Source organism: Trichosurus vulpecula, chromosome 3 (assembly GCF_011100635.1).
Source record: "Trichosurus vulpecula isolate mTriVul1 chromosome 3, mTriVul1.pri, whole genome shotgun sequence".
NCBI lineage: Eukaryota > Metazoa > Chordata > Mammalia > Diprotodontia > Phalangeridae > Trichosurus > Trichosurus vulpecula.
Window position 1 is genome coordinate 106,992,324 of NC_050575.1, and position 21,723 is coordinate 107,014,046.

The window sequence follows — 21,723 nt, forward strand, 5'->3', positions numbered from 1 at the left end:
ACATAGAAGAAGCAGGACTGGAACCCAGGTTTTCCTGACTCCAAAATGCTTCTCTATCATTAGTGTTAATTTTTTATATTATCATAGACAAAGTCCATATTGTGATTCTGTTGTCTTTGCTCTTCGTGACTTCGAATGCCTTTTTGTAAGGGTTGATGTATAAAAGAAGAGAATTCTAAAGTGAAGGGACCCAATAAGACAAAATTTCTCATTTTTGTGCATAATGGATTCCTTTAAAATTGTAAGATCCATCTAGTTCTAAGCTGGGTATGGGCTTCTGGCCCTGTGGTGTTAGCTGTTTTCTTGAACAAGAGTCTGGCTCCCCTAAATGACCAGTATCTTCCCCAGAGCCTTCTGCACTAGGCCGGCTCTGTCTAGCTTCTGGAACCTTGAGTTTTATACTACTGATCCATGTAAAATCCTGTGTTGTATCCTTAGCCTCTTTGGAATGCCCTATGTACCCTATATACTATTCATTCATTCATTCATTCCTACAAATATTGTTTAAATGGATATTTAATATTTAAAAGTTTGCTGGACTTTGTACAACTTGGGGATATGATAGATCTGTCCCAGGTCCTATTTTCAAGTAACTTAGAACAAAATTTTCTAGAGGGGCAAGTATACAGAAAATTGATTAAGGCTAATTGAGAGAAGTAGAAACCCAGGCAAAGGAGAAGGAGATATTTGACCAAGGCAAGATCACTTTCCTCTAAAGACGATGTCAAAGAAGGCAGCATGGAGAAGGCAGCCCTTGAGTTGGGCCTTGAAGGGAGAGATTTCATCGCCGTGAGTTCTCATCTCCACCAGCTTCAGGAAATCCTAGGAACATCATTGTTGCATCCTGCAACGTCTCCCTCCTTAGGATCCCCTACCTCCTGTTCTGTCTTCTACCTGCCAGCCCTGCCTGTGATGGGATGAACAGGGCATGTGGAGATATCAGGAAACTCTGCAAGGGCCTCTGTGGCAGGGCATGTTGGGGAAGTCTGCCAGCTGGATGGCTCATTGGGTTGAACCGTCTGCAGTATAATTGGAGAAAGGGCACTTGGCACTTGCAGTTTTTTCTACAGATTTTTTTCCCATCTTTAATTAGCTAATCTCTGGAACAGCCCCATGAGCTCAGAAGCCCTCATTACTACCCCATATTGGGAAGCAAGAGCCTAGCAGCCTGGTGAGGGCCTGGGGCCTAGGCCCCGCCTGACTCTCAGCGATTTCTCTGGCCCAAGAACTGCCTTTGCTTGCTTCCCTCTGGAAGCTCTGGAGACACTCTTGGAGCATGAAGCCAGGCTGGCTCACTCTCAGTCTCTCTAACACAAGAGCAGGTGGTAACTTGTACTAGATGCAGTATGGGGTAATGGGCTGTGCCTCAATGGGGAGGAAGGAGAAGCAGGCACATAAAGACACACATGCCCTCTATCATTGTGGGTCAGCAGTGTAGGAATACACATTCAATGAAATGAGATTCTACACTGGAATTTAGTTCAGTCAATTCAAGTTTTAGGTCAAGAATGTCTTCCTTCTCTCTGACTTTAAGAATCCTGACCTTCCTTTCCAGGCCCCCTGACTCAGGTGCTGCTACCTCCTCTGGGAGGACTTCCCTGATTCCCCCAGGAGTTAGTATTCTCTCCTGCCTCAAATTATTGTGTATGCACTTATCTGCATACGTCATTGATTCGTAACATTTCTGGTGTCTTGGCACTCTGGTGAAACTGTGGACCCCTTCTCAGAATCATGTTTTGAAATGCATAAAATAAAATTTGTAGGATTACAGAAAACCCAATATTTAAAAGAAAATTCATGGCTCCCATGTTAAGAATCCTTGGGGTACATACTGATTGGTTTCCCCCATATCCCTCACCCCAGTAGAACATAAGTCTTGAGGGCAGGAATTGGTTGTTTCTCTATCTTTGTATCCCCAGTACCTATCATAGTGCTTTGCACCCAGTAGGTCCTTAGTAAGTGTTTGTTAAATTTAATTCAGCAAACTCCTGTTTATTTAGCACACACTTTGTTCAAGGTACTATGTATGTGCTTGGGAGTGGGGAGGGGAGGACAGGGTGTCAGATAAACTTTAGCTAAAACCTCATTGTCTCATTCCTGGAGCTCTAGACGCAGAATAAGACATATGACACAGATGATTATAATAAACAGTAATACATAAGTAAATAAAAATAGTGGATTTAATGGAGTTTGTTAAATGTAGGTCAGTTAGTGTAGTATTGCAAGCTTCCGTGAATACATTTGCAACTGGAACTTGGTGTTCCCGGAGTTCCAGTGCTCAGCTGAGCAAAGCTCCTGGGCAGGGCCAGCCCTGCAGCAAACTTGTGGAGTGAGCAAAGTCGGGCTTGGGAACCAGCAGACTTTCTGTTCTTCAATCCTTTCTCCCTTCTGTCAAGTGTCCAGCAGCTTCTTCACTCTCACGTCTCCCCACCCTCTCCCTTTTCTTCAATCAAAGTCTACTCCCAGAAAACCACCCAAGCCCCTTTAAACCTCAGTTAAAGGACTGATAGCACCTCTATGTGTGACCCCTCTCAAGAAGGTTTATTCTTTACAGCCTTAAGTTAAGAGACTTAGCCAATGATTACCACTTCAATCACCATCTCTTCTTAGACCTTCCTGTAGATAGAACTTTGAACTCAAGTGCTTGGGGAATAACAGTGTTCCTTAGACCACTTCCCCTCCTTCCAGCCTAGGCCCTTCAGCCATGACTGACAGGAGAAGTCATTGTGGAGAAGGAGTCTGCTTTCCTCTGCACCACCAGCACCAACTACTGACCAACAGCCATTGATGAACAGTAGGGCCAAGAATTCTGGGAGTGGCAGGACCAGGCCATTGTCCTTGTCACCAAAGTCCTTGGCACTGTCAAATGGTTCAGCATCATTTCTTCTTTGAAATAATATTAAAGAGGATGCATTTCCATTTGTTTTTCTGTAGCACCCAAATGACCTTTCCATTGGACTTACAGCTAAAATCTTATTCATGTGTTTTCTCCCCCAATAGAATGGGAACTCTTTAAGGGCAAGGACTGTGTTTTTTTCTCCTTGGAGGGGGGAAGGCAAGGTGATTGGGGTTAAGTGACTTGCCCAAGGTCACACAGCTAGTAAGTGTGTCAAATGTCTGAGGCTGGATTTGAACTCAGGTCCTCCTGACTGCAGGGCCAAGTGCTCTACTCACTGCACCACCTAGCTGCCCCCAAGCACTCTCTTACTTTTCTATTTGTATCCTCAGTGCTTAGCATAGTACTTTGTGGGTAGAAAGTACTGAATGTTTTTTCCACTAATTAATTCATTCATTTTTCATTACTTCATTCATTCTTGGAATAACCTGCCCAGTAGGGGAGACAAATAGTGACTTCTCAGCCACCCGAAGTCATCCTGTGGGGAAGGTCTGTCTCGCTCAGCCCTCTGAGGCTGCCAGGCAAAGGTAGCAGCAACACTCAAGAGGATTCACCTTTCTCTGCAGGGATCTTAGAGTCTATTGATATTTCAGATACCACTCCCTCCTCTCCCCTTACCCACCAAAGTAGAGGGAGAGGAACATAGCATTTTAGAATCAGAAAGGATCTTAAAAACCCTTGAAGATGCAGTAGCATCATCCAGTCTGGTGCAGCAGTTCATTTGGAGTAAGAGCAATTGGATCTGAATTCTAGCCATGCTATTTACTAGGTTAGTTGTGTCACCTAGGGCTGGAGTTATAACCAGTCGTTTTTGTTCCCGGAGCAAGCACAAGGGTGTGGGACATCATGGGGAAGAAGCCCATCCGGGAACATGATTAGGTTTCTGCACTTTTGAAGGACTGGCCTTTGCTAGGGAAGCAAAGGCAATGATGATGATGGCGATGATGATGATGGTGATGATGATGGTGATATATGGCACTTAATATGTTCCAGACACTCTGCTAAGCACTTTATAATCATTCTCTTACTTGATCATTGAAGCAGTTCTGAGAAGAATTTGCTATTATTATCCCTATTTGACAGATGAGGAAACTGAGGCAGACAGTGGTTAAGTGATTGACCCAAGGTGTTGTAGCTAGTAAATGTCTTCTTGGCCTTAGGCCCAGGAATCTATTGACTGTACCATATAATGGCGGTAAGATTTAGCATGTAGCTACTATGGGGGTAGGGGTTAGGGGTGGGTAGGAAATGTGACTTGGGATGGCTCTATTGGTGCCATCTGAATTTTGAGTTCCGGAGCAAAGCCCTGATTGACCCACTCTTGTTATAGTTGGCAAGTCACTTCCCTTTTCTGGTTCTCATCTTCCTTCTCTGTACAAGGATGAGGTTCAAGCGCTTGAGATGGTTCCCTAGATCTTTTCCAGATCTAGCATTCTATATTTTAGGTTCTCCTATCAGTTTATATTCCTACTATACCAATGGCTCACATGTTCCAGAGCATGGTAAAGTTTACAAAATACCTTGACATTGAACTTTAAAGCTAATAGTGAAGCACCTTCCCCCTATCAGCCCCATGGAGGAGGTGGCATAAGGGCTACTATTTCAGTATTTCAAGGTTCCATGAAAGATTATTTTGGTTTGTTGGGTTTTTTTAAGTGATTACCCTTTCAGCCCATCCACAATCTAATAGCTCTTTTTTGGGGGGAGTTGCTGTGCCTGAAACATTCATCACTTTGCAATCCAACTGGTAATGAGTTTCTTGGAACTTAGCTGGGATGCACTTATTGTCTTCTTGTTTTTGCTGTTTGTTTCTATGTCTTTCCTTCCCCCCACTCCCGGACTGTGCATGACTTAATGGTGGGGATGTGACTTATTAATTAATCTTTATATATCTCCCTCAGCTCTTAGCCCTGGAGTTTGTACCCAGGAGGCACCCAATGTGTATTAGAGAAATTCTGCCCATCACCTTGGTCAGCTTTTATTTGAGACTTTTGATTGCTTCTTCCATATGTAAAAACCCTTGGGTACTTGGTTGAGAAGATTGAAGATACTTGAGGACATCTTGCTGGGGCTGCCCCCAGGATGAATTGGTTGGTTTAAAGGCATCTCTTGGTACCTCTTGAAAGATGGGTGTGTGCGAAATTTTGGGAGGATGGGTTCTTAGAGGAGGAACCACAATATAAAGAAAGGGCCATTCTTTTTGTGCTGGAAAGGCACACCACATCACTTCCCAAATTTTTACCCTTCCACATTGCTTTTGGAGAGATTTTAAGAGGACAGATCCTCAGGATCTGTTAATGGAAACTTTGGAGAGAGGTATATTAGAGATGTTAGCCTACATGGTCCAAGAGATAAGTTCCTTTTGCAAGTCCTTGTGTCTCTGCTTCCTTTTTCAGAAGAGGGGAGATAGCTTAAGCAGCCTGATACTGATCTAAGCCTTCTAGCTGGAAAAAAGAAATTTCTTGGGCAGTATCGCTCTCAGGGTTTATATTGCAAGAAAACTTAAGGTTAAGAGTTCAGGAATCTAACCTTCTAGTCAGAGGGAAGACTTCTTGAACACTGATAGGCTTGGTGGTTACTTCATGACCAGAAATGTGTTTTAGGGCTGTCACGTTGGCAGCTATTGGAGGGTGGATTGGAGAGTGGAGATGTTGGAAGCTGGGATTATAATTAAGATGATATTTTGATAATCCAAGAGATTGAGGATAAGGATCTGAACTAGGCTGGTGCCAGTGTGAGTCAAGAGAAGGATACAGATGTGAGGGAGGTTATGGAATTCTGACTGATAAAAGTGGACATTTGATTGGTTAAGGAAAGTGAGGGAGAGGGAACAGAGAGTGAAAGGGAATTTTGGTGATTCTCTAGTAAGTAGGTTGTTCAGCGTAGAGAAGCAAACGGAGAACCCAGGGTCCCATGTGGTCTGTTGACTACCTTTATCTGATTTATCTTTCTATAGGAATTAACTCAATCAACAAACTTTATTGAATACTTTTTCCATGTAACTGCCTGTGCTAGGCACTGGAGATTGTATGAAGTACATGTAGTGAAGCCCTCACCAGAGGGCTTCAAATGGAGGGTCGCTTATCAGGGATATTGCAGAAGGGGATTCTTGTCGGGTCTGGTTTGGAACAGGTGGTCTTTGAGTTCTCTTCCAACTTGGAGACTCCTTTTTTGTTTCTGTCTGTGACTGTAAGTTAATGAATTCAACTTTACTTCCCCCTTTCTGTAAATGGAATACCAAATTCCCTGGACAACTCTGGGACTAAATATACAAACATATAAATCCATGAATACACAATATCAAGAGACATGGGGACATGCTAATCAATTAATGAGCATTCTATGCGGCAACTATGCCTAGATATGGAACTAATAATGAGGCTTTCAAATCATTAACACAGAGCACCACACTCTTCTATTCTTCTCAAACCCAGGAAGAATCTTCATTGGAAGGGGCAGGGTTCACCTCAGGAGCTCACCCTAAGGCAGGATGGCCAAGCCCCACACTTCCTTCATCAGAGTGACAGGAAGGCAGGAAGAAAGGAACAAGGATTGTTACTAAATTTCTCTAGCCACAATACCACCCTGAAGTTTGGATGCTCTCAGAGGTCACTTGATCTTGGGGTTGCCAGTGGAACATTCTAAGGCCACTGCCCTTCAGAATCATCGTACCTTCAGTGTGACCTCCCACCAGAAGGGAAGCACAGTTGGGAGTGCTAGGTAGGCAATGCTAACATTCTGGTGGGCTGCTTTCCTGTCTCACAGAGGCTTCTGAGGGCTTGGATGTCCCTCTAAATGAAGCACACTTGGAAGTGCTAGGTGGACAGTCTTGCCCTTTCTAGTGGATTCTATAGTCCAAACAGCACACTTTCATAGTGGGGAGGAAAGCCTGGGTCCTTTCCTCTTCCATATTTTAGCTTTAGGTCCTTGGCTACTCCATGCAGCACCAGGACCCACATGGGTGATGCTTTTCTCTCTCTAGGAGACATATTGCTCAGGAAATTATCCTTTTCTGATATACTGTCTTGTCTTGAGGGATGTACATTTGCATTTAAACATTTAAAAAGGTATCATCCTAGTGTTGATCAGTAAACATGGAATCGGAAGGCCTAGATTTTGATCTCGGCGCTGCGCCTTACTCACTGTAACTTTGAGCAATTCAGTTTAATTCTCTGAGTCTCAGTTTCTTCCTCTGGAAAATGGGGATGATATTACTTGCATGGCCTATATCATGGGTATTTTTTGGTGGAGATCAAATGAAATAATGTGTATAGGACACTTGGCCAAATTGAAAGTGCTGCCTGGGTAGCAGCTATGATTTTTATTTTCTCCATCTACCCCAACAGGGTTGTTGTGAGGAGAAGGTACCACAAGTTGTAAAGACGCATAAAAAGCACATTAAGTGAGAACAGTAATTCACTGTTTGGTTTAGAGATGCAGGATGTTGCATATTTTTGAGCAAATATCTTGATATAAATGGTTAACGAAGTGAAGGATTTATGCCCTTGCCTAGTGGTTTGTGCTTGAAGTGCGTTGTGTGAAGAGTCCCATGAGACCATCCATTTCTCTTTAACTGCCAATATTAGATAATGGCTACCCAGCAAAACAACCAATCGGTTTTTGTCGTGTCCAACTCTAGATGACCCCTAGATGGGTTTTCTGGGCAAAGATACTGGAGTGGTTCGCCGTTTTCTTCTCCAGCTCATTTTACAAATGAGGTAACTGAGACAAAAAGGGTTAAGTGACTTGCCCAGGGTTACACAGATAGGAAGTATCTTAGGGCCAGATTTAAATTCAGGAAGATGAATCTTCCTGATTCCAGGCCTGGCACTTTATCCACTTTGCCACTTAGCTGTAAACAATTGGTTATCTTTATTTTAAAAAAAAGGTAATAAATTGACTATTTGGTACTCCACACACAAGATTCCATTTTCTGTGATGTCGATTTTCAGTTTTCAGGATTTTGGGGGGGATAGATTATGCTATATTACATAACAGTATGCTATACTATGCCGTAGTCAGATATGTACCATGGGACTCTGCACCCAATATTTTGAGTAATCACAATACGTTGCCTGGCTCAAATAGCCATGCAATATATTCTCGACCAATATATCATGTGGAAATCATAAATTAAATAACAAAACATTTAATTGGGATATAACAGCAATGTAAGTAACAGAAATGAATCAGCATATTACCTCTCCCCCCAACCCTCTGTGTGTGTGCACAACATATGCACACACACTGTACATACAAAGGGTTCTGATCTTCCATAGCTTCTCACACTATTGGGAAAGGGATTACAGTACACCCAGGGAACCTTATGCTCTAAGATGAGAAAGGTGTGTCATGGTCAGAATGCCTTCACATCTCCATTTCTCATTAACCTATTTAGCCTTGCTGTGGTTTGACCCTGATACTTTGGCTACTCCTCTAAGTCTCTGATGCTATCATTTACTGAAGCTTTGTCCTCTCCTATTGCTTTCATCCTCAGAAGCAGCTATTCATTGCTTTTCCTCTAGGTATTTCTTGTTGCCATTTGCTATTGCAGTTTCTTTAGGGATGTTCAGGACTAATATGCTTTTGGTAAAAAGGCCTCACTATACCCACACAAAAGGGTCACTCAGGCTTCTATTAATATCTTTTTTCCCCACCACCACCACTGCCCAATATGGTTGTCATCCTCATGTCTACCTGAATTAGGAACAATAAAGTCCTTTTACTTCTTCCCCACTGTAGAATGTAGGCTATATGCGTGCCCCATATGTGGTCTGCAATTCTTGTTGAGTCTTTTTTGGGCTGGGGATTAAAAACATACTTTTCATTTAGTCTTTCAATTCTTGAACCATGCAAATTACCTTGAAGCTTTAATAAGCCTCAAGGAGGTACTTAGTAACACTGGAGAGAGAAGGGGTGGAGTGATGACCTTTGTTCAACATTCCTGTCCTCCTGGAAAAAATTCTCTGTCATTAAAATATACTTGTCTATCCCATCCCATCCCTATCCATCCCATCCCATCCCTATCCATCCCATCCCATTCCATCCCATACCTATCTATCCTCTATCCCATTCTATCCCTATCCATCCCATCCCATCCCTATCCATCTCATTTCATCCCATCCCATTCCATCCCATCCCATCCCATTCCATCCCATCCTATCCCATTCCATCCCATTCCATTCCATCCCATCCCATCCCATCCCATCCCATCCCATCCCTATCCATCTCATTTCATCCCATCCCATCCCATCCCATCCCATCCCATCCCATACTATCCCATCCCATCCCTATCCATCCCATCCCATCCCATCCCATCCCACTTTATCCTGTCATATTCTATCCTATCCTGTCCCAATCATAGTATATAATAGGATACAATACAATATAGTGCTTTGCTATGCTATATTACACTATGAATACACTTCAGATGTGAGCAGAGCACCAGTACGTGCTGGGAGCGATACTGAGTTTAGATGTGACGTAGCTCCGAATCACTTAGCCTCTATCTGCTTCAGTTTGATCAGCTATAAATGGGGTTAATTGTAGCACATCCTTCTGGGGTTGTAGTGAAGCATCAAAGATAACATTTGCAAAGCACTCAGCATAGTTCTTGGCACATCTAGGCACTTAATAAATGTGTCATCCCTTCTCTCTGTTTCTACCCTCCTGATGATGATGATGATGATGATGACAACGACAACGACAACAGCAGCAACTACTACTACTACCACTATTTATATGGCACTTTAAGGTTTGCAAAAAACCAAAAAAGTTCGCCAAAAACAACAGCTTTCCAAATATCTCATTTTATCCTCACAACAATCCTGGGAGGGAGGTGATATTATAAACTCGAGCAGGGGGATAAGAAATCAATGCAAATTCTTTTGGTAACTCATAAATCCCTTTGTGGTATAGTAATGTCTATTATAGCAGAGTGTTTTGGGAGGTCAGAGGGAAAAGGTTGATGTCCACTGGGAAGAATAGGGGGACACAACTTCCTGTAAAGTTTGTTGTATGCCCAGGATTTCAACAGCTAAAGGGGTGGAAAGAAAGAAATCCAGGCCCAGGGAACAGCTTGAGTAAAGGCATAGTTGTAGGAGAGCACATGTTTAGCATGGGGATACCCAGAGTTGACTAAGTTGATTACAACATAGAGTGTATGGATAGAAGATATAGGAGATACACCTGAAAAGGTGCCAAGGGTGGAGGAGCTTGAACTTAATAAGCAACAGGAAGCTATTTTTGAATGGAGGAGTGATATGACTAGATCTGTGTGTAAGAAATATCATTCTGCCAGTAATACAAAGGGTGGTTGGGAGTGGGGAGAGAGGGAAGGTGAGACAACCAGAAAAGGGTAATTGCAAAAGCCCAGCAATATGGATACGAAGCCCTGTGCTAAAAGTAGCAGGGGAGAAGAGTAAGAAGACACTATATCTCTGGGAGAGGGGAAGGGACGCCTTAAATTTGCATTAGAGTCTTGTCAGAGGCAATAGAGAGGAATATTCAATAGGTGTTTCGGCAGTGAAAGCTCTAAGACCTGGTAAATGACTGAATAACAGAGGTGAGAGAGAGAAGAGCAGGGTTGTGCTGGAGTCTGTTTCTCCAACATCTGTAAGAGATGATTGCGAAATTTTCCGTGTGAGCATTTACACCTCAGAAATCAGCAAACATGACAAATCATTCATTTGTTGATCATCTGAACTTTAAAAAAGTACTAGAGAAAATGGTCATAACATAGTTTAAACTTAAAAAATGTGTCACAGGTTCTTTTTCTTCTCCCTCTCACCTCCCCACCCCACCCCCTCCACAGAGATCAGATCGTTAAACATTCACAAGCCTATTCCTTGGGAACAGTCAAAGATAACCCTGAATCTGTGAATACAAGAGATTGGATTGCCACAGGGACAAATAGAGAAGTCAGAAGAAGCAGATTTGAGGGGACATATGAACTCAGTTTTAGCTATGTTGAACTTAAGGCTCTGGTGAGTTCACCAGGTGGAAATGGCCCACGAGTATCTGGAAATGCAGGAGAAAAGTCAGAAAAGCATGGTTCAATGAAGAGAGAATAGGATTTATTATTTTTTAAAATTAAATTTTTTTCCAGTCAATGAAAACCTGTCTTCTCAGTTTCACCTGAGCCTATATTGCCTTGTGGAATATCATATTGAAAGTTCTCTTTCTTTATAGTGGTGGGTGCTAAATCATGTGTGATCCTGACTGTGGTTTCTCAGTACTTGAATGCTTTCTTTCTGGCTGCTCATCCTATTTTGTCTTTGACCCAGAAGCTTTGGATATTGACTATAATGTTCCCTGGAAGCTTTCATTTGGGATTTCTTTAAGTAGGTGACTCATAGATCTTTCTATTTCCACTTTGGCCTCTGGTTCTAGGAGATCTGGGTAGTTATCATTTATGCTTCTAGACTGTTTTCGTTTTTCTTTTGTCATAATTTTCAATGACTCTTAAATTATTTCTCCTCAATCTGTTTTCCAGGTAATTTGTTTTTGCTATGAGATACCTCATATTTTCTTTTATTTTTTCAGTCTTTTAACTTTATTTCTTTGATCATGGGTTCATTATCTTCTCTTTGGCACATTTTAGTTTTTAGGGAGTTTTCTGGTTTGACAAGATTTTATACCTCTTGTGTCAAACTGTTAATTACCTTTCCAATTCTTTCTTCCATAGCACCTATTTATTTTCCATTTTTTCTTGAGCACTCTAATTTACCTTAAAAAAATTTAAAACTCTTTAAAATCTCTTGTTTTATTCCTCCCTGGAATTATAGTTGAATTTGCAGCCATTTCTTTGAGGCTTTGCTTGGGGATATTTTTTGGATTTGTTCTCTTCTTCTGGGTTTGTATCTTGAGCATCCTCGTCATTATAATAGCTTTTTGTGGTGGGATTCTTTATTTTTTGCTCCTTCTTCCAGCCTGTTTTATGACTTCAGACTTCATGTAAGGACTAGGATCTTTACATTTCTGGAGGAAACACCTAGCCTGGTTCTCCCATTGCTTTCTTAGGCTATAGTGTTCTAGGACTTCAGGGATGACTCTTGCTGGAAACCTGAAAGGTTTCAGTGCTCCCAAAGTGGTCTGATATAGGAAAAAGTCTTCACTATTCTTCTGGTCTGAGATTTACATGTTCCTGACCTAGGTTTGGCTCTGAGTGACATACCTGTGGATTTGTCCTTGTTGGAGTTTCGGTAAACTCAGCCAATATTTGCCAGCTAGGGAGCTCTGCTGGTTCAGAGGGACAGAACTTCAGCCTACTCTTTGGTCTGGGATTCCTGCTCTGATTTTTCCTTTGCAGCCATCAGACTGGATTGGAAGTTGGAACTGACAGCCTGCTTCATTCCTAGGGTCATAGCTACACAGACACTACTTCCCTTTAAATTTATTCATCACTTACTTCACAGGCTAGGGTCCTTGTCTTCTCATTAACCTGGAATTCCACTGCTAGGTATAGGTCACCTTTTCTGTCTATCCTCAATCTGTGATCTAGAGCTAGGTAATGACAGGGAGCCACTGGTTGACTCTTGTTCCTATATCGATACTACACAAGTTTGGATCCCTCTGTATTGTATTTGGGGCTTCTTCTTGCCCTTCAGCACAACTTTTCCATGGTCCTACAATTCTCTCCATAGCTATTCTTGGATATACTGCATCCCCAATGTTTGTAGAACACTCTATTTCTCTATATCTACCTGAGGTGGAAAAATGATCAATTATGATTCTCTTTTTGGACATCTCAATCAGGATATGGTCTGATGTGTTTTCTAGACCTTTGTAGAGTTGTGGGGAGAGCTCTGTTGTGTTTCTTCTTCCTACTCAGTCATCTTCCTACTCAGCCTCTTCCGAGAAATGTATTTATATTTGGTGATCCCGTGTTCAAATCCCAGTTCTCTTACTTCCTACATGACTTTGGCCAGGTTGTTTAATCTCTCTATTTCTCAGGCTCTAGCTGTAAAATGGGACAGTTGAACTTCACTTCTGAGGTATCTTCAGTCTCTAAATCTACAAATTGGTGATATAGAGTTAGAAGGCACCAACATAGAGCTGAGAGTTGAAGTCTTGGTAATGAATGAGATTACTAGTCATGAGAGATGAGGACAGACTTTTAGGAAAGATGCAACTTAAGTTTTTATGTATGTATAGCTTCAGGTTTTTTTTGTTTTTGTTTGTACAATTTTCCCTTCCGCATTATGGGAGTTAGATGCGCCCAATATGGAAAATCCACAGAATTTTTTGGCCCTCTCTTCGTACCAGAGAAGAAATTCTGTATATTTATGGCATTAAAAGATAAAATGTATTGATTATATGATACCATACATATATTTTATGAATTTCTGAGTTTCTAAAGTTTTATTGTGTTGCCTGCTGACCTTTGTGTGTTGTCTGCAGCTTCCACGATACTCTCCCAAAATTCCCATTTAATTTTTTCTGCCAATCTGTGATCTATCAAAACCTCAATGGGGAAAGTTGCAATGTGGAGGGGATAACTGTATAACAGGAATAGTGGTGCTTGCTGCCCTCCATTTAATGTGGCTGTGAAAATCGCCTGGGAGATTTTCACTTTGCAAACCTCAGGCTTAAAGGCCTGAATTAGGGCATTGCTATCTGTAGGATATTTAATTTGTTGTTATTTTAGGCTATATAAACCTAACATGTGGAAAATGGCAGAAGCAGATGAAAGTATGGGCTAGTATCACAAGATCATTAATCCCACCTTTTGATAGAAAGATATTAGAAACCTCGTGGCCTTCGGTGACCATAAGTCCCCAAAGTAGATTATTTTGGGGGCCAGGGGAAGGCTTTATGAACTACTTTGCAAAGCACTATATAAAGAGGTGTTATCATTATTAATAACAATCAAAACTGTTACCATCTTATAATGTCTTTGCCCCAGGCTCTAGTTTATTTTATGGAAATTTGGGAAAGGGTTGGAACCTGTGATTTCGTCTGTGTGAAGATCTCTTGTGGTAAAATTTCCTCCACTGATAAAGATCAACAACTCCTTCGTAATTCTATCCCCTCATCTATAAAATGAGAACACTGTACTAATGACCTCGAAGGTACCTTCCAGGTTTAAATCTTTGATTCTGCCTTTCCTTCTATATGACCACTCTCCTGATCTCCCCCCAACCCCCAACTCTATCACCTTATATTTATTTTATAATATACTCACGTGTGTATATGTTGTCTTCCTTGACAGAATATAAGCTCCTTTAGGGAAAAAAAGTGTTTCATTTTGGTTTTTATGTTCAGGGGCCTAGCACATAATAGGTGCTTAATTGCTTGTTGAAAGTATGAGGAGCAAATGACATAATGTAAATATATGTAAAGCATTTTGCAAATGTGCTTAAAGTGCTATAAAAACTCTAGCTATTAGTATTATCGATTGATAGAATTGCCTGAGTCCCTGAGAGGTCAAGTGACCTCACCCACCCAGTATATATATGTCAGAAGCAGGATTTTGACCCAGGTTTTTTTGATTTCCAGGCTGACCCTCTACCCCTAGATTATGTTGTTTCTCAGTGCTACAACTATGCTTTTTCTTAAAAAAAATAGTAATGACAGAGCTCTTGAACCAAAGCAATAGTTTTCATGTCATTTGCATATATTAGAATACCAGACTCTAACGGCCAGGATTTCAGGTGTGTAAAACTGCATAATTTATGTAACCTTACTGCTGACGTCTAACCCATCATTAGAGATAGGACACATGCAAAATACAGAAATAACTTTGAATCAATCTGTTTCATTACATCCTGAATCAGGAGACAGGAAACCAGCTGATGGGAGCTATTTTTCAGTGAGGCAGGGGATGACCCAGGCTACTGAGAACTGGGCACATTTCCCCAGCCTTCTGGCCTTGCCTTTGCTAAATCTGTCTTCTCTCTATGGAATTAGATTTCCAACTACCAAATATGGGAAGAGGGGGCAGAACCAGTAGATAGATGGATAGCATATCCAAACTATGGACTTAGTGCAAAGCTCCATGCTTTGTTATATGAACTATTGTAGGGCCAAAATGGAAATTCACAGCCAAGATGGCGCTTTGTGGTTTGGCCAAAGTTACATAGGAACATTGAATTTAAATCAGAAAGGAATAGTGATTATCTAATTCTAGTATGATTCCACCTTAAAGCAAAGATAACCCAAGTAATGATCTCAGAGCTAGAATGTGAACCTGGGCTCTCAAATTCCAAATCTAGGGTTCTCTCCACTCTACTGTAGTGATGTGAGGAGGGCCAAACAAACCTTCGGTTCCTTCTACCTTCAGTAGTAACATCTAGGCAGGGGCACATTTAAAAAGTACAAGAGAACTGAAGATGTTATTCATCTATTTCAAGCCAAACATACCCCTTTTATTCATGAGAGCTCCAGATAACTACTTAAAAGTTAAGATTGCACATATATAACCTATTTCAAATTGCTTACTTTCTTGGGGAGAGAGGAGGTGAGGGAGGGAGGTAGAAAATTTAGAATTCAAAATTTAAAAAAATGAATGTTAAAATTTACGTGTAGGAATTGAATTCTATAGAAAATTGTCTTGTCAGTGGAAGCCTAGGTCACATATTGGTTCTCTTCTCCAGGGTGAAAAGACATTGGCAAGCTTTCTGGTAACTTTGCCTCCAGGCCCAGCATTCTGGGGAGATCTACAGAGAGAAGCCTGAAGATGGGGCAGAGGACAGTGGTTACCCTCCCTGGCCTCTAGTGAAGGGAAGTACCCCAAGTCTGCATCTAATGGTATAGACTTCTCATCCAGAAGTGACAGAGTGTATTAAACAAAGTATTAGACTTGGAGTCAGAAAGAGTCGAGTTCAAATCCTGCCTCAGAGACTTATTAGCTATGTGACCCTGAGCAAAACATTTTTCTTCTCTGTGTCTCAGTTTCCTCACCTGTAAAATGAAGGGACTTGACTTGATGACCTCTCAGGTCTCTTCAGCTCTCAGTCTGTGATCCCATTGAACTCTTTCATGGATGTATGCTGAGAATATGCATTTTTGAGATGTGAAATGCCACCCTCCTCCTCAGAAACCTGAATCTGGGTTTATTTATCATCAGGCTTATTTTTTCATTAATGATTCTCTTTGTCAAGCTATAACCAAGTACTCCCTACATTGGTTTAGCCAATGGGTAAACAAACCATCATGAGGTTTCAGAAGGTCATTCCTGGTTGCAGCTGAATGAGTGGGCCACATCTGTCCCCAAATATGGTCAGAATTAGAAGGGACTTAAAGATTGTCTACCAATTTCCTCATTTGGCTATTTCACGTTTATAAAGCACTTTACGTTTTGTAAAGTACTTTATATGTATTATTTTGTATATTAATGCATTATTTTATTTATGTCCTCATAATATTTATTTATATCCTTATAATAATCCCCTGAGGTAGGCACCAATTATTATCCCCATTTTACAGATGAGAAAACGGAGGCTTAAAGACGTCAGGTGACTCTCCCAGGGTCAGAGACTCAACTCTATGTGTCTGGGACAGGATTCAAACCCAGGTCTTGACTCTAAGTTAAGTGCCCTATCTATTTCATCACTCCAGTTTTCAAGGTGAATCACAAGATGATATATTTGGTGTGGGAAGGGGCCTCAGAATTCATTTAATCTACTCCCCTCCTCATTTTACAGATGAGGAAACAAGACAAAGAAGGCTAAGTGACTTGTCTAAAGTCAAACAAGTTATGAGTGCCAGAGGTGGCATTTGAACCCAGGTCCTCTAACTTCAGTGCCAATGTTCTTTCTGCCGTGCTACACTGCCTTCCCGGAGTGATGAAAGAACATGTGTATGTGATCATAGAACTATAGGATATAGAGATGCAAAGTACATTGAGGACCACCTCATTCACCCCTCCATTTACAAATGAAAATGAGACAGAGAGAGTTTAAGTTATTTGCTTAGTGTCACATGGGCAGTAAGTAGAAGAGCCTAGCTCTTCCTGGTTTGCTATGGACTCTCTGCACTCTGCTGCTTTGCTTTTCAGAGGTTCTCTCTTTTAGATGATTTTAAAGGTCCCTTCCAGCTCTGCAGTATATGATCACATAAGTCAGAACCAGTACTTGAACCCAGGTCTCCCAGCTACATTCTGAGCTTCTCCCCTCGCACCCTGACACCTTTCCTCCTGTACTTGGTCTTGCTTGCCCATGAAGAAGCCAACTAAATGCAGGGCACCATGAGGCTGGGCTGTAGGATGAGTACAACCTACAAGGGCATCGCTGTAAGGTTTGCCTGTGCCTGCCCCCGAAGCCCTGACATTCCCCCAGCAAACTTGAGAAGTCGTCATAGTGCACATGCGCACATCCGTAAAGAATCCAAGGTCGCCAAAATCCCCAACGCCATCCATCTTCATGAATGAGGAAGGAAGGGTTATGGTGGAGCAGCCCCACCATGAGCTAATCCTTCTCCATGGCAGAGACAAGATGAATGTGTCGTGAGAGACCAGCCTTCATGTATTACACACACACACACACACACACACACACACACACCCCACAGAGGCTTTCTGCCACTGATCCCTTCCCAAACGGAAATTGCTTTAGATGACGATGTTGGAGAATGCGGAGCATGGGCACCTCGTGCTGAACAGAAGGCTCTAAGTATGGTTTAAAGTTTTAATACGTTATGAGTTATGTCTTTAATAAAGAAACAGCAGATAAAGAATTCCACATGTATTGCCACATATGTTCTTATTTGTTTATGAGTGAAAATCTCTTCTCTCAAAGTAGACACATATTTTCTCCTGCAAAGTACACAGAATCTAGTCCTGGAAGAGGCCTCCGGGACCATCTAATCCAATCCTCTTACTTTACAATGGATGAAACTGAAGTTTGGGGAAGTTGAGTAGTAAGTGTTAGAGGCGGAATTCCATTTTAGGTCTTCTGAATCTAGAGTCAGAGTTCTTTCCACTGAACCACACTGCCTCCATGCAAGAGGCTAGCAACACGACTGCTCAAAGCAGCTAGGTGGTGCAGTGACTGAAGTGCTGGAACGGAGGCTGGAAGACCCAAGTTCAAATGTGGCCTCAGACATTACTAGCTGTGTGACCTTGGGAAAGTCATATAACATTGTCTGCCTCAGTTTCCCCATCAGTAAAATAGAGATCATTGCACCTACCTCTCAGGGTTGTTCTGAGGATCAAATGAGATAACTTTAAAGCGATTAGACAGTGCCTAGCACACAGTAAATGCTATTTGAATGTGAGCTATTCCTCCTGCTGCTACGACTATTCCTTCTCCTCCTCCTGCTGCTGCTTCTTCTACAACCATTGCTACTCCTGCTATGGCTGCTCCTTCTGCTTCTACTGCCTGTACTACTGTTGCTGCTTCTGCTGCTGCTGCTATTCCTCCTCCTCCTCCTCCTCTTCCTCCTCCTCCTTCTCCTCCTCCTCCTCTTCCTTCTCCTCCTCCTCTAGGTACCCGCTTCCTTTAACACCTCTTTGCCCTTAAACTAGCAGCAAATATTTCTTAAACACGGTCTCTGCTCCAAGCCCTCTTCTAGACCCTGGAGGAGGGGAGGGAAGACCTGTAAAGCTTAGCTAAGTTCTCTCTGTTCTCCTGGAACTTAGCCTCTATCCAGCAGGGCATAAAATGCCAAAACAAATAGCGCTTATATAACAGTAGCCTAGGATCGGTGCAAAGTCACACAATTGTGAGAGTTCTGATGGGGAAGGCTGATAGTCATCTGGAAAAGGAGACATCTCGCAGGGTTTTGGAGGTCAAATACAGGAACGTTCAAAGAGCTTTATGTCATCGGGGCAGAAGCTCCTTCCAATAGTATGGCTCGTGACTGATCTATAACTTAGTGAATCAGAGCTAAAGCACTGCCTGAGGCTCAGAGGCACAGAGATTCACCCAGGGTCACATAGCTAATAAGCACCGCAGGCAGGGATTTAAAGAATGGGCAAAGAGGACGGGCAAGGGAAGGCATTCTGGACCTAGGGAACAGTTGGAACAAACGTATGGAGGTGTGAGAATGTAGCGTGTTTGGGAATGGGAGAGTTGATTAGAGCATAAGGTGCGTAGAGGTTTCCTGACTTCCTTGTCTTGCTTCAAGACTTAGTGCAGATCCCTCCTTTTGTGGGAGGCTTCCCTCCTGCACCCCCAGTGCCTTTCCTCTGAGTTAAGTCTCTATTTACATCATATTTAGTTATTTGGATGTGGCCTCACCCATCATTAGACTGTAAGAGCATTGAGGGTACGGATGGTGCTTTTTCCTTTCTTTGAATCCCCAAGGCTTAGCACAGTACCTGGCCCTAAATCAACACTTATTGCTGACTAATTGCCAGACTAGAGAGAAGGAATATGAGCTAAGGCTGAAAAGCTAGAGTAGTGCCAGATGATGGCCTTGAATGCCAGGCAGAAGAGGAACACTGGAGACACATGGTTGGGTCTGGTCTTATTCAAAACGTTGTACTTTTTCCAAGTTTTGTAAACTTCACTGTTCATGTTGACCTTTCAGCTGGCGTCATTGCAGATAAATATTGTACATGTTGTCCCATTGATGATTGGATGAGACCAGCAACTGAGGGAACTTCACATCGCTACAAGGAAATTCACAGTTAACTGATTTTTAATTTGGTGGTGGGTGGCAAGTGGATATGCAGCCAAAGCTGGGAAGGAAATCAGTGGCCAGATACTTTCTAGGATTCTCACACTCAGGTCTCACACTCACCTCTTGCCCAACCAGGAATACTGTGCTAGAATTCACTCCCCCTGCTGGTCTCACAAAACCTTCTTTATTTACTTCCAGGGTCTAGCGCAGGGCTGATTCCCCAAAGACTTGCCAATACTACAGGGAGCAAAGAGCTCCCTGGAGAGGCTTTGGAACCTCTGTTGGCTGTTTGAAGGCTTCCTTTGCTGACAATACTCCACGATTCCCCAAGAGCCTCGGTCCTCATCTGTAAAATGGGCAGATTAATATTTTTGCTACCTATCTCACAGGGCTTTTGTTAGGATCAGATGTAATAATGTCTCTAAAAGTATTTTGTAAGGCACTTCATAAATGTCAGGTACCATTATTTTTAACATAGTCGTGTTAATCCCCAGCTGGCCAGAGTTTGACTAACGAATTGCCAGCTGACAGAAGCGTCTGCCGTAGAGAGAATGCAGAATTTGGAGTCACAGGACCTGACGTCATGGATTCCTAGAGCTGGAGCTGGAAGGGGTCTCAGAGGCCATCCAATTTCAACACCTCACTTTACGGATGAAGAAATCTAGGCCCAGGTTGTGAACATTGGAGGTGGAGGAGAGCCCCCTGACCCAAGCATTTGCCTGAGTTTGATGCCCTTACTGGCGTGCAGCTCAGGAAAGGTATGGGGATAGGGCTGCGGGGCCCAGCCATGGAATGCCAGACGGGGTTTATTTTCAGCAGCTCTGAGCCGGTCCTCCCTTGGACTGCGTCTCCATCACTGCACATGTAATGCTCCGCACTAGTCATGTTCTAACTCACACCTCGAGTCAGGTAGACATGTTTCAGGCTAATTAGGGGCCTTGGTAAATTTAGTCCATGGGCTGTAATTACAAGCACTCAAGACCTGCAATTTCTGTTTTAATTAAAATAAACAATGTGGAGGAGCTGACATCACACTACAGCAACTGGTGTATAAGTCACAGTTAATTACATTGGAGCCATGGCCTCGACTCGATGAAACGGTCGGTTTGGATCCACATTCACTGGGCTGGCTTCGCCATCCCAGTGAAGGCTAATTACTGTCTGAAAGTCTGAAAAACCACAGATTGAACCAGACAGGTCTTCTCATTCTGGGGAGGACATGAATTGTGTCTGCATGGAGGAGCTGCTCTTTCGAGTGAGAACCCGATGGGGCCTTGGTGGAGTGAGTGTATGTGTTTGTATGGGCATGTACCTGTTTGGCGAGTGTGTGTGTGTGTGTGTGTGTGTGTGTGTGTGTGTGTGTGTGTGTATAGCTTCTTTCTTGACCTCCAAACAATCACTGGAGATCGAACCTGGTTGAAGGAAATTCTTGGCTATGTAAGGCATTTATCATGGAACTGTTAGAGGAAATTAAACTGAAAATTAAAAAAGAAAAGATGCTGAAAAAAGAAAGAACTTCTAAAAAAAAAGAAGGAATCTCAAGAGTTCTTCTTCCCCTGATCTCCCCTCCCCCATAGTCTTTATCTATTCTTTTTTTTCCCCCTATAGAACAATCTCAGCTCTCTGGACACAGGAATGCAGGTGGCAACTGGAGGGGGTAGGGATGCAGAGATGGCAATGCCCTGAAAGAGCAGTGATGGGGTATGTGCGTTACTGAGAAGTAATTAAGTAGGCAAGTGTGTGAATGGGGACCTAGGACAGGATTCTAGCTTCACTTTTCCTCCTTCTTCCTCCTAGAATTATTGAATAAACACCTAGGTTCCACTTCCTGTTGGTACCAAGTTTTCTGGTCTCCACCCATGATTATACCCCTCCTCAGATTACCTTGTATTTACCTTTCTGTGTATTTATTGGATCCACCCAACAGAATGTGAGGTCCTTGAGGGCAGGGGTTCTATTTTTGTCTTTCTATCTCCAGTTTCTAGCATTATTGTGCCTTCCACATAATAAATACTTAATAAATGTTTGGTGAATTGAATTAAATAAAGTAATAAGCTTTCAAATGGGTGATGAATGCTGAGAACAGCTCAAGAGAGACCCTTGCACTGAGGCCTTGTGGTCTAGTGAGATGAAGAAGAGGAAAGAGAAATTGGGGAAGGCTTCATGAAGGAGGTGGCGTTTGAGTTGGGCCTTGAAGGAAGGAAGGGATTTTAATAAATGGAAACTGTGTGTTTGTGAGGGGGCAGGCTTATGTTATTGTG